Below are 16,473 nucleotides of genomic sequence, written 5' to 3'. Positions count from 1 at the left end.
AGATTTCAGTGTGATTGTCGGTCTAAATTATGAAAGTACATGTTAGATTTCTTTGCCTGATTTTTGTATTGCTATTACCCCACGGCTTTCTTCTTCAATTCACAGTTGTGATCGTCAGTTTGCAAAGAATTTCGCTCAAACCGATGCTAGGGGCCGTCGTAAACCAGCAGTGAGGTGAGATTTATTTTGCTCCGTGTTGCAGGCCTCAATGTGACTTTGAGATGAAGAACAGCAATATGCTTTTAGTGTGATTTTTTTTTTTGCTGTGCATAAACATATTTTGTGTCATGGATAGATTCCTAATATCCTTTCTTTTCTATTCTAGGAATAGTGTCTGATAAAAAATAAATTCAGTCAAAACTTATACAGTGGAGATCACTTCTAACCTCTCATCAAATCTGTCAGAATCTGTCAGAAGAACTGTTCTAGGACAGTATATAGAACTGTCATCCTGACACCTTTTAGACAGTCCTAACTAGAACAGTTTTAACCTAGAACTGACTAAAGATTTGGTCAGTTCTAGGTAGAACTGTCTAAAACTGTTCTAGGATAGAGCTGTCAGGATCAGTTCTAGGTAGAACTGTCTAAATCAGTTCTAGGTAGAACTGACTAAATCAGTTCTAGGTTAAAACTGTTCTAGTTAGGACTGTCTAAAAGGTGTCAGGATGACAGTTCTATATACTGTCCTAGAACAGTTCTTCTGACAGATTCTGACAGATTTGATGAGAGGTTAGAAGTGATCTCCACTGTATAAGTTTTGACTGAATTTATTTTTTATCAGACACTATTCCTAGAATAGAAAAGAAAGGATATTAGGAATCTATCCATGACACAAAATATGTTTATGCACAGCAAAAAAAAAAAAAAACACTAAAAGCATATTGCTTTTCTTCATCTCAAAGTCACATTGAGGCCTGCAACACGGAGCAAAATAAATCTCACCTCACTGCTGGTTTACGACGGCCCCTAGCATCGGTTTGAGCGAAATTCTTTGCAAACTGACGATCACAACTGTGAATTGAAGAAGAAAGCCGTGGGGTAATAGCAATACAAAAATCAGGCAAAGAAATCTAACATGTACTTTCATAATTTAGACCGACAATCACACTGAAGCGTGCAAAAACAAAAACAATACAAACATTTAGACAACCACGGGGCACACCAAAGGCCTTGTATGCTATCACATGTTTTCCTGTAATCTGTCGGCAGATCAAAGAATATAATACTAGTCATTCAAGGAATACACAATTTGAAATTTAAACATTCACGGAAAATTAAATGTGGGTTATTGAGTGACAGAATATCATCGATATATCTCAAAGTGAAATTACAGAACTTGGCGAGATGTTAAACTAGACTTAGTATTTAGGAAGATTATTATCAAAGACTCTCCAACTCGTGTTAACAATATAAGAATAAGAAGACGTGGCATGATTGCCAATGAGACAACTCTCCACCAAAGACTCAATAACATGGAAGTTAAGAACTCGGTGTCCAGTATGTTTAGTATGTGGTACATAGTCAATTAAGATTGAAGTCCAGCGCACCTGCCACGTGCGGGATTCGTACTCACAACCTCAGTGTTGACAGGCTAGTGATACAGTTATTCGACTACTTAGACCACTCTGCCACCGAGCCCCCCCCCCCCTTTTAAGAAGCCTTCACGATGAAAATATTCTAGAATCACGTGTTGTTTGTTGTACGCATGGAAACACAGCCGATGCAGGTTTTGTTTTACAGCGCTTGCGTACAGAATTTGGATTATTTGTTTTTTTTTTGTTTTTTTTTTTTTCATTTTTTGCACTGAATATTCAATGTTTTATTTTCATACCACAAACTGAACACTATTAAGCTTTTCGTAACTTGTTTTGGATGAATTTATACACTCTGAAAATATTCCTTATTTCGCTATCCATACTTAAAAAACAACAAGACAGCTAACTCGAGGCCATTTTAGTTTAAACTTGGCTTTACGTGCTCGGAAGGTTTATTAAGAGAAAAGGGAAATAGCTTTTCCCAGATTTTTTTAGGAACAATTTTTCCAGTTCGAATAAGACGAATAAAAAGTAGGGACGAGCTCGAAAATGCCCGGAAAAGATTATTTTCTTTAGGTAAAAGTTAGAAAAAGTAACCTCCCCTGCATTAATAATACCTTTTCATTGTTACGACATGAATAGTCGTAAATTACAAAATTCTAAACACAATATATAATAACTAACAAAAGGTCACCGCCTCATGGCGGGACTATCCATTTGATATTTATACATCTTTTACATGAGTACCTTCCTCCTTGTGGAAATGAATATTAACATTACATGTGCATATATGTTTCATTAGAATCCGTAACATTGATTGGCTGACAATACATTTTATTATACTTCACGTAAAAATGCAATATTTTGATTGGCTTATACGAGGGTGTTAATATACTCTATTCTATGGTAAATACTCTATTACCCTTCACGGAGACGCTTGATCAAGTGTGCGCTTTATTAAATAAGACTCTATCCTATGGCAAATACTCTATTACCCTTCACGGAGACGCTTGATCACGTGTGCGCTTTATTAAATACGGATGGTTGTTATGTACAAGACGTCATAGTTTATTACTTTGAATTTGAAATTTAATCAACAGTAATAACATAACATTCAGTATAATAAATTAAATAGCACATATCTGAGAGGGTGATAAAGCAGATTGTTACTCCTCGAAAAGACATTGTCAACCTTGGCTTCGCCTCAGTTGACAATGTTATCTCGGGGTAACAATCTGCTCTATCACCCTCTCAGCTATGTGTTATTTATATATTATTTCCTTACAAAATACTACAGCTATCACTGCATGTGCTATCCGTGACAAAATTAAATTAATGATTAGAAAAAAAATCTGAAATGTTTGATAAAACTCTCAAAATTTCATTGTTGAAGCATAAAAATATTATAAAAAGAATTGGATGCTTTTTATAATTTACAGGTTTGTAAAAGAGTTGATCATGCGCAAATGTTTAGATGCGCTTCATACAAGATGTGCTTCATTCAAAGCTTTTACATCTCAATAGATTATAAAAAGAAACATTCGATTCTTAAATGAGTACGAAAAAAGGGCTTTCTTAGTCTGCGTCCCTGTGGTGCTGAGGGATATGTATAACAGGGGAAATTGGAATTATATGCATATGTGTTTAAAAAAAAAAGTAATTGAGACAGCTTGAAACGGTATCAACCATCAATTCTTGAAGTCGATAGTATAACATTTGAAGTGTTGATTTCAGGTGTTCTTCCTTCCAATCCTTCAAATTTAAAAGCTTTTCGTTGTTTGCGAATATGCCGTTATCTTGTGAAAAATATCCATTACCACAACAGCAAGTTGACTAACACCAAAGAAACAAAAGCCAAAATAAAGGAGCTGGAAAAAACCCCAACAAAAACATGTATTGAGACAAGGAGTTCTTCAAATATTTATTCAGTCATTGATGGGGAACAGTTGGCTATTTCAAGAATATGAACATATGTTTTGATAAATCAACCATAGGAGGCTGTACAAGAAATTCTAAAATTTAGATACAGTATTATGCATTACATTTTGTAAGATGTTTCAAAGATAATTGGCATAGTGTAAATGCTATAAACAACTGAAGGCAGGGAATGCAACAACTGTTCTGACACTTTGTGAGTGCTCTAACCAATCAATCCACTGGCTAACGGATCCATCGCATTGCTATTAGTCATTCGGAAACCATTACCTCTCATTCTTCTCCTTCTGAGGAAGTCACGTGACAACTTGCTATTCACTGTACGTTTGATTTGTCTTTCATCTTCTGTTTCATTTTCACTGTAGTTGTCGGTGTAATTTTGAAATTTGTTGAGGGACCATAGCAATAGTTGATATATATCAATTGGCGATGTCAATTTCTCCACTTTATCAGGGGACCTTTTTACAGCGTTGACAGCTTCAACATCTTTGACCCATCCATGTGCAAGACACAAACTGTCAAGTAAGCAACATAAATTTAGTTGTATATAACATTGGATAAAAATGATTGTTTTAGAAGTTTAGTGTTTATTTCCTTTTACAACTGATCAGGATAAAAGGGCCAAGACTGAGTACTAAAGAGTAACTAACATTTTAGTGCCTGTCTTTAATCAATTCTCGTTAGTGGTTACAGCTTGCTGTAATGCTTTTGTCCTAAATTTGGTGTTGATGCCTGATATTCAGTGATTTAAAATACGGTGAATTTATAGCTTATCATACGCCTTTGATGGTATGCCATTTTGACCTCCACATGTCTATTTTTGTTTGTTATTGTCTCATCAAGGATTTCCCCATGCATATATTTTTTTGTTCACAATTAATAAGTAAGGATATCAATTGTCTTGACATAAACGTAGATCAAAATCCCATTAAATTCTAGATTTTTGTTTCTCTAATTCTTTGGCAATTTAACCCTTTCTGGTCCCATTGAATAAAAAAAAACTTTAATCAACGTGTGGTTGCCGATAATTAGCTGAGTTTGAGGGTCATAACCTTTATCAGCTCACTGGATGAATTGAAATGTGCGTGTTACAGAAATTGACAACTTTGTGGAATGTGGGAGACACTCAAGGGGGATTTTCGTTTATCTAAAATGAAAATTTATTTGATAATCATTAGAGAAACAGATTCGTACATAGTTACTTGTTGATTATCGGATTTATCCGATCTTGATAGTTAAATTATCCATTTTAAAAACTCGATAATTTAACTATCTCGATGGGATAAAACCGATAATCCACTGGTACCAATGTAAGAATCTATATTTTACTTAATTTAAAATTATAACGATAGTGATAAATGACTCCATACTGAGTCTTAATGAGAAATAGTTCAAATATGCTTGTAGGAGGGTAACATAGTTTACACGTCTTCATATAGAAGAAAAAAAGATAAAATCTGTAGATACTTTTTTAAGTCCTAACTGGATTAGTAAGATGGTATTCATAATCATCTAACTAATATAATATAGAAGTTATAAATGTGAAATGCCGATTAACCAGTACTAACTGTAGTAATACAAATTTCGCGATAAGTGTCAATTGTAGATGAATCATTGACACTTTTAAGGAGAGGCTGCTATTCGGCAATAATTACCTATTGTACGTGATATTTTAAAGTTTAGTTTATGTTGCAGTAAAGCTCATCGATGTAAACTTAAATGTAGAAGCATTTACATGAAATCAATGCAATGCATTATAATTAAATAAATGTTATCATTGATTAGGGTTAAACAGTCTGCATAATATACTTGTCCCCATACCTAGACACGGCTTTAAGTCTCCGGTCCGATTCGGCTACTTTTTTGTTTTTATTTCGAAATGCTGCCTGTTTTGTGAACATAATAAAGCAAATACCAAAGTTCATTGATCCAGTCGTGGCCAAACGCACAACTCCCTGTACTTATGACAAGCACGTAAACATAAAACTAGCGAGGAGTTTAAAAATTGAAAAATTGTGACTTTGCCTCCATTTCCTTTCGTAAAATTTGACTCCTTGAAAAAAACTAAAACTAAGATGTTAAAATGAGAGACGTTCACTGAAATCTTAAGACTTTAAAATAAATAAATGTATAAAAATGAATTATTATATCCATCTATAGATAAAAGGAATATTTCCCGACATGCAAACTGAAATGGAAAAATAGACAGAATACAATAAGAACACTCACCATGAGGTTGCCACTATAAATAGAATATAATCTGTTTTCATCTTAATCTGAAATAAGAATTTAAGATATTACATATATATATATCAAACAGCTACAAAGCTGTGTTTGAGACAATTAAAAGAACCAAGCTAGAAATTTAAACGCCGTAACCAATTATCACTTTTTCACTATTTTAAAGTTATCATTAACACCTTCCATCTCGTAAAACAAACTCATGACATTCTGTTAATGTCGTCATCAATTTACTACCGTTCCTTAAACTTTACATATTATGTGTTCCTTTTAGATTATCAATGATTCAATGAGAATACAGGAAAATCGAAGTTAAAAATTGAAGGACTGCAAAAATTCAAGTCCCAATATGAATAAAATACCACATGAATATAGCTCATACCCAAACAAATAGTAATATTGTTAATTTCTAATCATGTCATCGAATTAATAACGCCTGAAAATATCCGAAAACCGCAATTTTGAAAGATTTAGGCAAGTTTGAGTTTTATCCCACAAAAAGCGTAAGAAGGACATCGTTAACAAAATAAACATTTTGCTTATTTTCAAACTATGTATTTTCCTCCGGATACACATTTAATTCTTTTGGTTAGCGACGTCCTTTGATACAAACTTTGACAAAAACGCGTAAAATGATGAATTGTGTATTATAATGCTTCAACAGCAGTAAAGGGCTAAGAAGCAAGATTGTCAAAATTAATGATAGCTCATGTATATGATATATATATAGACTCTTTTTAAAATGTTCAGTTTCCAGTATGATTTTACAACTTTTAGAAATGATCATGTGAGTTAAACAAATACAGGCGTGATGGGCTCTACACCTTTGATGACTTATTTCCCAGGTAGTTTACTGTATTGTATGAATAGTCTTGATTGTGTGAAATGAAATTGGAATAGAGACAGGACGTTTGTTTCAGTATATTAACCATTATCCTACCTCCTATTCATTTCTAGGAATATGATTTGTTAAAAGCAACCACGTGGAGACCGTGTATATTTCATATGGGGTTAGTAGTGCTATTACGTCCCTTTGTAAAATCAACACGGTGTTGAGGATAAATCTGAAAGGTTTCAACAGACAAAGAAATTGATGATGAACGATTGTAATAGATTCATAAAACAAATTTAAAGCTAACAAGTTGTTATTGTTGGCATTTGTTTTTATATAGACCAATGGAAGTAGGTTCTTAATACTAAGTATTGAAGACTTAATCACTTTGATAGGCCAATAGTCTAAATACCACATGTTAAGATAGTCGGTAAGATAAATTCGTTACACAGCGTGCTATAGTGACCTAATACGATATATATGGGTCAGTAAATTCCATATGGGGATTCGAGCTTCGTTCTCATCCCATATGGAATTTACTGACCCCATATATTATATATCGTATTAGATCACTAGCACACTGTGTAACTAATAGTACATGTTGTTTATTCTTGTTATATCCACACGTATATATAAATATAAGAAGAGGAGGCATGATTGCCAATGAGAGAACTTTCCACCAGAGACAAACTGACATAGAAGTGAAAAACTATAGGACACCATACGGCCCCCAACAATAAGCAAAGCCCGTACCGCATAACAAGATATTAATGAACTTCAACATGACAAATGTAAAGCAATTCAAACGAGACAAGTAACGGCCTAATCTATAATCAAAACACTAAATAAAAAACAAATATGATATACAGGAACGGACGACAACCAATGAATTACAGGCTCCTGACTTGACTTATTATATCGACACAAAGTGCACAAAAAAAAAAAAAAAACAACAACCTAAAAGGCTTAAGCCACAAAGTACCGATCTGAGAGTACTCGGTTTTACTGAAAGCTAGTTCAAAGCCAATAACAACAAACATGTTTCCAAGACTAAAATATGAATCAGTTAACATCTAATGGATTCAGTGTAAAGGCGTCATAAACAGTCAAGAAACAAACATAATCTTGTGTAATGCCAAATAGTAAGTATCGAATGCAGGACAGTACATGTTCATAGCTGTATATAACAATAATATTAAGTTCTTATTTATTATTTAAAAAAAAAAAAAAAAATGTTTGTGCCACTCAACTAACTAGGCTATATAAAACGATTGTTCGTTAGTCAAGTAATGCCTTTCCTCGTTGATCGATCGACAGAGAGATATAATAATGGATTTTGAACATCAAGTTTTATAATTAATTTGGGTATTCCCTCATTGAAAATGACTCCAGCGAAATTGTGTCATAATTATGCTATGTAGCATTAAATGCATACTATAAAATATATAATTTGTTATCTTACCTCAAGTTTCCTTTTATTTTGTCTTCTCAGTTCAAAATACTAGTAATACAAGGTTGATTAAATTGTCTTCATCATTTTTATACAGAAAAATACGCAACCAATAGTCGTCAGTTTTAACCTTTCGGCCATTGTTTTAATTATAAGGTGTGGATATTTTGTCGAAAAACATACGGTTAAGGCAGATGTTCTTGGATTAACTGTGAAACATGTCATTTCAAATGCGCAGTCAGTTATAATTGCGTCAACAAATTAAAACGATGTCTTCAACCTTTGCCAACATTTTGAAAAATATACATTCAACCTTGTATGACAACAAACAAAATACAATGGATGTTATTATAACAATCAATTATCAACTACAGTCAGTATTTTAAAGATTTGAAAATTACTCCTCAAAATTAAAACAACAAAATTATGTTGTATACATAGTAAACATGAAATTTGAAAAAAATAGACAAAAATAATACACTATAATTAAGGAATGACTGTAATATTTTTTCTGTCTATTCGAAATAACATCAAAAATGTGGTGCACACTGAATAACCCGCGTAGCGGGTTATTTTAAAGTGTGCACCACATTTTGTTTATGTTATTTCGAATAGACAGAAAAAATATCACAGTCATTTCTTATAATTTAATCCTTAATTCCATTTTAACCGGAGTAAATTATGAAAAACGTTGATGACGTCAAGGTCACATGACAAAATTATGTCTATGAGCAGATAAACAAAACAACGTCAGCCAATCGGAAGACGCTTTACATCCAAAATTAAATTATCTCTTAAAACACGCAACATTGTGATGTTCTCATGACATAAACGGTACCTATTTTACTGCACCAGATGCGCATTTCGAGAATAAATGTCTTTTCAGTGATACTCGAAGTCAAGATATTTCAAAATCCAATACCTAACTAAATACGAACTTAAAAAAAAACAAAAAAACATACATACATTAAGAAAAATATGGTTAAAAATTGTATTTGTGAATTTCTTTCTTTATAAACTTTGCTCACTTATGACATGTTGCTAGTCACCAAGCTAGGAAGTGTATACAATCTGAGTCACTTTCTATATTTTTTTCGTACACTGCGGAGCTGTTTCTTAGAATTGGAATAGATTTGGTAAAAATTAAAACACTTTGACAAAATCGCATAGGTTTCTAAACATTTAGACATAGAAAAAAAGAGTGCAGGCTTTGACAAAGTAAATATTTATGTCAGATATGTAAAATGTTAAAAAACATATATTATATAATATTAAGATCTTTTTTGTCGACGCATGCGCTCTTATGTTTCCAGTAAAAAAAACAATGGAAATTTACTTGTTTTCATTGAATTTTTGGGGAAAAAATGTGTGCTATTTATGATTTTCATGTCCAGGCATTGTTTTAGCTATGATTCATTGTGATATTGATCAATATATCCTAATTTGAAATTTGTGCTAGAAAAAAGGACCATTTAAGGGCCTTATCGAACCTCTTGCTTTAGAGGAAAGCACGACAATTTTGACCAATCAAGAACTGAGATGATAAAAAACCACCGTTGATTATAAACTCTGATGGATAGTTGTCTCATTAGCAATCATACTACATCTCCTTATTTTCATAATGATTTGTTTTCTGAAAAATTGCTTTGGTCAGTCTGTTTTTTTTTCTAATGATATTTGTACTTTTTTCCATTAATATGCAGCAGACTGCTAACGAATATCTTGTATAATTCATTGCAAAAACATATGCCACACAAATAAAAAAATCTGTTGATCGGTTGCTGTCTCATTGAAATATATTCCAAAATCTCCTTACATTTAAAAAAAAAAAAATGGAGACAACATAATATCTATGAATGTATAATTATAGTTATGTTTTTCGTGTACATTAATATAAAAATAGGGAGATGTGGTTTAATTGCCAATGAGACAACTATCCACCAAAGTTTATAATCAACGCGTGGTTCGTTTTCATCTCAGTTCAAATGAAGTGGATGTAAGCAATTATAGGCAATCGTACGGCCTTCAACAATGAGAAAAACCCATACCGTATAGTCGGCTATAAAAGGCCCGACATGAAAAATATGAATCAATTCAATTGAGAAAACTAACGGCCTAATTTCATGAATTTATTACAAAACAATTTACGAAAAACAAATATGACAGACTTTAATCAACGATAACCATTGAACTCTAGACTGAACGGAATGTGGCGGGGTTAAACTTGTTTGCTGGTGCCAAATCATCCCCCTAACAAACTATAAAAATCAAATGAAAAGGGGTTAACTCGACAGATCGATACAAAGCAGAAAACATCTAACGAAAACACTGACCGAACGTGGAAGCGTATCTATACATCCCACAACAAAAAAAGACACAAAGTAAAGATCTGAGAGTACTCGCAGTTACTGGCAGGTAGTTCAAAGCCAATAACAACTAATACATAAATCATGTATCTAAGACTAACATATCAATCAGTACATTTTCAACACTTAATGGATTTAGTGTAAATACGTCATTAACAGTATGAGAAAAACATAACCTTGTGAAATGCCAAAATATAGGTATCGACAGATTGTAGTTCCGTGAATGTGCATATGTGTATAACAATAATATTTAGTATGAATCAATATTCATACCAGTAAAACAATATTCAAAGATCTAATTACAGTCCTGAATTGGTAACCTTTTAGAATAAGTTTATTTAATGGATTAATAAGTTTACCCGGATCGTATCTAAATTTCCGGTCTCGGTTTACAACATCCCCGTAAATATTAGGATGTGCTTTTCCGTTTGATATATGTTTTCTACAGGTACAGCCAAACTTTCAAACCACATTTTTGTATCTGTGGAAGAATTAAGTAATTTGATAACAAAATCCTGACTTAATAACCTACCAGTAATACATAGATTACGTTCATTGAAATCCAAAACGTCACTAAAGACATGTGCATAGCGAACGAGTTGTGATATATAAACACCGTAAGACGGTGCCAAAGGAATATCACCGTCCAAAAAAGGAAAATTAACAACAGGGAAATCGTCCGTATTGTTGTAAATTTTTGTGCAGAGTTTCTCGTGTAAAACTAAAATATCTAAATCTGTAAAAGGAGAGTTATTGCTGTTAATATTTGATATATTTAAAGTAAGTTCTTTTGGGTAAATTTCGGTAGTATATTTAGATAATTATTGATTATTTAACGAAAAGATATCATCAAGATAACGGTAAGTGTTGTTGAATTTATCAATTTAATTGAATTTAGACGGCTCTTTACTGAGTTTGGCAATACACTGTGATTCATAACAGTACAGGAACAAGTCTGATATTAAAGGGGCACAATTGATGCTCATAAGAATACCTACAACCTGTCGATAAACTTTAGTGCCGAAACGTACATACATGTTGTCGAGGAGAACATTTACAGCTTTAAATATTCCACCTCACTTCCAGTAAGTACATCTTCCATATTTACATTTCTCATTAAAGAAAAGGGCTTTATATGAGATGAGCAAATACATTTGCAATGATCGGATTTATCAAACGACCATTAAATTAAATAGGAAAACTTGCGTTTGATAAGACTGTGTGGAAGTGTAGTATAAAAAGTGGAATAGTCAAAACTGTCAACCGAATCAAAAAGACCATCAAAACCACGTAATTTATCCAAAACATCTTAAAAAAAATTTTTACACTTCAAAAATATTTAATTCCACTGTAAATAATAGTGAATTAGGTTTACGCAAAAAAGTATTAACAAAAATACCGAACTCCAAGGTAAATTCAAAAAAGGGGAGGTCGATCTATAAAAACTGACAAAATCAAACTTTTACTATATCAACCAACGGAACGGATGGACAACATCTGTCATATTCCTGACTTTGGAACATGCATTTTCTGAAGAAAATGGTGGCTTAGAACGGTTCTTTACGGAAAAAAGTATAACAAAATTATCGAGTTTTTTAGAACTTTGCCCTTGTTTACTTTACCTTGAGGTAAAGTAAATAAATGGAAAGTGAAAAAAAACAAAAAAACTGACAAAATCAAACGTTACTACAGACTTTGTCAACCAACGGAACGAATGGAAAACAACTGTCATATTCTTGACTTGGGAACAGGCATTTTTCGAAAGAAAATGGTGGGGTAACATGGTTTTAAAGCTAGCTTAACCTCCCACTTGTATGACAGTTGTTTATATTTCCGTTATATTGACAAAATTGAGTGAGAAACCCAAACAGACATAATAGGTTAATGTAAAATTAATTGGGATCCAGCAGCCAAAATTGTGTAAACATACATCACACATATACAACACATACCACCTTAGTTTTATAAAAAAAAACGTTAATAAACTGGAAATTTAGAAACAAACGCTTTATAACGAAGTAACAGACAGAATATTATTTATTTCAAAAATTTAGAACAGGAACTCGCGGAAACGACCGCCATAGAACATTTTTTCAAACATATTAATTCGTTCAATTTACATTGGGAACAAGTGGCGAATCATACAGCTGAGTGAAATTCCTAAGATAAAACGAAAACTGAAATGGGTTACTGCGCATATGCAATAGACAAAATGTGAAAAAGAAAGATATAAATTCACTAGTACAAAATTAGCACATACTTACAACTTCTCGTCCAATCAAATTGTCACAATTTGCCTTCTAATTTTCATAGTACATACCTTTTCCGTGTACTAAGTAACTACGCATGATTGACCACAAGGGTAAGATTTCATTGTATCGTAATCAAGATATTTAAACAAAAATTGCCACTGGCTATTTTGAAATAAAATGCTGTGTTCCAAATTAAATCAAATAGTTGGTAATATAGTTTTCACATTGACTTTTAAATATCCTGCTATTAAAATCTTTGGATCTAAAAAATGTTTTTGACGATTGCAAGTTTCTTTCATTTAAATAAAGAGTAACAAATATGGTTCTTTATACCTTGATTAGAATACAACGCCATCTTAAAATTGTGATAATTTATCATCCATGCAATTACTTTGTACACAAAAAAGTGTGTACTATGAAACCTTTTGAAGGGAAATTAAGGCAACTTGATCTATTTCGTCATGAGTTGATTTATTGATTGATTATTGGTTGCTTAATGTCCAGTGGCAAATATTTCATGCATGTTCAGGACGATGTCATGAATTGAAAAACCGTAATAATGTCTGAAGAGAATGTGCCACCTATATATATATGTATATACATGTTCTGATACATCTTTTAGTTTTAACTTTGAAATACAAACAAAAACATAAACCCTAGTACCTTTGATCTATTGGTAGTTGCTTTTTAATGACTATCTATGGGAACATACCAGGGGCGGACCCAGCAATTTTTAAAAGGGGTTCCAACCCAGGATAAAGGGGAGCCGTTCCAACCATATGTCTCAATTCAAAAGCATTGATTGTCCAAAAATGGGGTTTTCCAAACCCCGAATCCCCCCTCCCTAACTCCCACCCCCTGGATCCGCCACTGCATACTATCTATATGTTTCAAATTTATTATAGCTTTAGTTTTACTGTGAAATTGAAAAATGTTTTCAAGACATGTAAAGCTTCCACTGCAATTTAATTATTGCCTGCTTTTTTGTTAATTTATTTTGTCATCTTACCATGTAAGGAAGTACATGTATAGCAAAACACCGCTTTATACCAATAAACATACTTACACCAGCAGTTACCATCTTTTCATTCTGGAGTCAAGGGCCTTTTGAAATCACATATTTTACAATGATACTAGTGAGTAGATTTACAAAACATCGTTAATGAGCTCCGTTTTACAAACACCTGTGATATTATTTATTATTATCTTTATTTCTCATAAAGCCAATGCATTACATCAGTACAGAGATAACAACAATAACTATTTACAATATATACAAAACAAGGAGAGAGGTTACAGAAGTCACTAGCCAGGAGGACAAGCAAAAGTATTAACATTTTTTATAAATAAACAAAGTTTCTTCAGGACTGGTTTCCGTGTACTCGACATAAGTTCCGAGAATTTAGATGTATTATGTCGTTGTACAAAATAGGAGGATAAATACTCTGTACGTTTTTGATCGAAAAAAGTACATTCAAATATATAGTGATATTCGTCACCGATTTGTCGATTGTTACATTGATGGCAAACACGGTTTTCTCTCAATACGTTTTGCCACCTTCCTGTTTCAATCGGCAATTTGTTATTAGTCGTTCTAAATCGACAAAGAACAACGGCATCTTTAAAGTTCAAAATATTAAAATATTCCTCAAATTCCAAGTTTTTCTTAAAAATTTTGTAGTTTATAGCTTTTGACGAATTTTGAGTAAGGGAATTCCAATTCTGAAGAAACTGGTCTAATAATCTTTGCTTTATAACAGTTTTTAACCAATCTTTATCTATATAATTTTGTGTTTCCCATATATATGAAAAACCACAATCTTGAAATATTTTTTTGACAAATAGAATCCATTTAGTCTGCATATTATAATGAGCGTTCATATGGCGAGAAAGTTGATACAATATAAAGGAAAACTTTGCTTGTTTGCCGTAAATCAAATTTGCCCAAAATAATACTGCTCGAACTTTTATATCTATGTCAACCGGATGGCGACCTAGTTCCCCGTAAACCATATAATTTGGTGTTGAGGATTTCAGATTTAAAAGTAATTTACAGAATTTTAAATGTATCTTTTCTAATACCTCATTATTACTAAAACCCCATACTTCGCACCCATACAACAGAATGGGCTTGACAATTTTGTCAAAAAGATCTAGCTGACATTTTATGGAAAGCTGATACATCCTTCCCATTTTCAGGACTTCGTACATGGCTTTTAAGGCCTTATCGGATAAATGTTTTTTTGTCATATTAAAATTCCCTGTTTTAGTAAAAATAATTCCCAAATAGTTAAACTGCTTTACTATCTCAATGTTAGTGTCATTGTAAGAAAATCTGAGATTTTTTGGCAAACGTCCAAAACCAAACACTAAAGCTTTGGTTTTGTCAACGTTTACCTTCAATTTCCAAACCTTACAATAATCATGAAAGGCATTGAGTTGAGTCTGCAGGTCCTGTGCTGATTCGGCCAGCAATACCGTGTCATCTGCATACAATATAATAAAAAACTTTAAATATATTTCTAATTCTCTTTCCAGATCTTCTGAAATAGTTTTAAGTCCTGTGATATTTTTACTGACTAAGAAATTTTCTAAGTCATTCAAAAATAAAGAAAATAGGAAAGGTGATAAGTTTTCCCCTTGTCTTACACCATTGTCACAAGCAAAGTATTCCGAATTACAATTATTATATGATATACGAGATTTAATATCACTGTACATATTCAATATAACATTATACATCTTACCATTTATATTATTCAATAGCATTTTATAAAACAAACCATCTCGCCATACAGTGTCAAATGCCTTCTCAAAATCTACAAAGGCACAATATAATTTCTTCTTCTTACATTTCAACAGTTCAAAAAAAGAATATAAGGTAAACATATTATCTGTAGTAGAATACTTTTGACGAAAACCACTCTGGTTTTCTTGTATGATAATAAATTCATCTGAAAAATCATTTAGTCTTTTATTTAGTATTCCAGTAAATAGTTTTCCCAGGCAACTAACAATAGTGATTGGTCTATAGTTCTTTGGATCTTTAGAGTCGCCTTTATTTTTATATACAGGTTTAATAGTACCAATTAGCCAACTTTGTGGAATTATGCCTTTATCGAATATAATATTAAAAAGTTTCTCATAAATACATATAAAATGGCTTGATGTGGATTTTATGTATTCATTTATAATTTCGTCTTCTCCACAAGCTTTGTCATTCTTCAGTTTCTTAATGCACTGAAGAATTTCATCTTGTGAAAAAGGCGAATTTATATGTTCATTTAGCTGCTCACTTTGCATGGGATCAATGTCGGGAAAACGCACAGTTTGATCATCTTCCGGTGCAGCGTTCAAGTTTTTGAAAAAATCGTGTAATTTTCCTATATTAATATCGGGTTGCTTTTTCATCTTTCCTTGATTCAGAATTTTCCAAAATTCTTTCGGGTTGTTGCCACGCAAATTTTGAATTTTGTTTGTAAGATCATATCTATATTTTCTGTTTTTGTTATCGAGAACCTTTTTATAAACTTTTTCGGCATTTAACATGTCCAAATGGTTTTGGCAACTATTTTTCGACTTAAATCGTCTCTTTAATTTTCTGTAGTTTTGGCGTGCAAATTTACATTCCACATCAAACCAGGGTTTATTTTGATTTCCACTTTCTCCCTTTTTTTATTCCGTTTTACGGTAGAGATACCAAAAGTTGCTTGCCCACACCTGACAAAAATGTTACATAAATCACCTATAAATGAATTAACTACATTTTTATTAACATCGTTCAAATCAATATTACAAAGTTTGTGTTCTAATTCTACAATTTTTTCAACATCAATATTATTTTGAAAATCTTTTATCTTTT

The 16,473-nt window shown here is 32.3% G+C and overlaps 1 long non-coding RNA gene across 1 annotated transcript; it reads right to left on the bottom strand.

Annotated features, from left to right (window-relative positions):
- Window positions 1-3,444: 3,444 nt before the first annotated feature.
- Window positions 3,445-8,096, bottom strand: LOC127701767 (uncharacterized). Its single transcript, XR_007982215.1, has 3 exons — window positions 8,006-8,096; window positions 5,700-5,746; window positions 3,445-3,985 (listed from the first exon to the last, which is right to left on the bottom strand). It is a non-coding gene; the product is annotated as an uncharacterized LOC127701767 (long non-coding RNA).
- Window positions 8,097-16,473: the final 8,377 nt, after the last annotated feature.

This window comes from Mytilus californianus, unplaced genomic scaffold (assembly GCF_021869535.1).
Source record: "Mytilus californianus isolate M0D057914Y unplaced genomic scaffold, xbMytCali1.0.p SCAF_5, whole genome shotgun sequence".
NCBI classification, from domain to species: Eukaryota; Metazoa; Mollusca; class Bivalvia; order Mytilida; family Mytilidae; genus Mytilus; species Mytilus californianus.
Note: the sequence above shows the minus strand (reverse complement) of the source record. Positions and strands in the feature narration are given on the sequence as shown.